We start from the raw sequence: 727 nt of genomic DNA on the forward strand, positions 1-727 counted from the left end.
ATATATATATATATAGACGAGCTTCTTTCAGTTTTTCAGTTTGCGGTTACCATATTCACTCACAAACCTTTGGTCGGCTATAGTAGTAGAGACTTGCTTGGGGTGCCAGGCTGAGAAACTGAACCCAGAACCATGGGAAATAAACTTCTTACCACACAGCCACGGCTGCATCTATATATCTACGTATATACTTTGTCATTAGCTTTCATAGTTTCTCTTATTTTTATTATTTTTAATTCGCATAGGACAGTGAGTTGGCAGAATCGTTAGCACACCGGAAAAAAATGGTTAGCGGCAGTTCGTCCGTTTTCACGTTTTGAGTTCAAATTCTTCCAATGTCCTCTTCTTTTTGGGCTCAATGAAATAAGCACTCATAGAAGACTGGGGTCGGCCGAATCACTTAACACTCTATTCCCTTGAAATATCAGACCTTGCGCCTATAGTAGAAAGAATTATTTTTTAATCGGCAAGAAATTTGGTGACTAAAGGACTGAGATTTTCATGCATGGTACGCGAATGCGATCGGCACTTGAATCACTTTTCAGAATTCCTGACGATTTAAAGAATAGGAGCGGCTTGCTAATCAACCACATAGTTCCGGGTTCAGTCCCTCTGCGTAGCAACTTGGGTAAGTATCTTCTACTATAGCCTCGGGACGACCAAAGCCTTGTGAGTGGATTTGGTAGATGGAAACTGAAAGAAGCCCGTCGTATATATATATATATAT

Source organism: Octopus bimaculoides, chromosome 12, assembly GCF_001194135.2.
Source record: "Octopus bimaculoides isolate UCB-OBI-ISO-001 chromosome 12, ASM119413v2, whole genome shotgun sequence".
In the NCBI taxonomy this organism is placed as follows: Eukaryota; Metazoa; Mollusca; class Cephalopoda; order Octopoda; family Octopodidae; genus Octopus; species Octopus bimaculoides.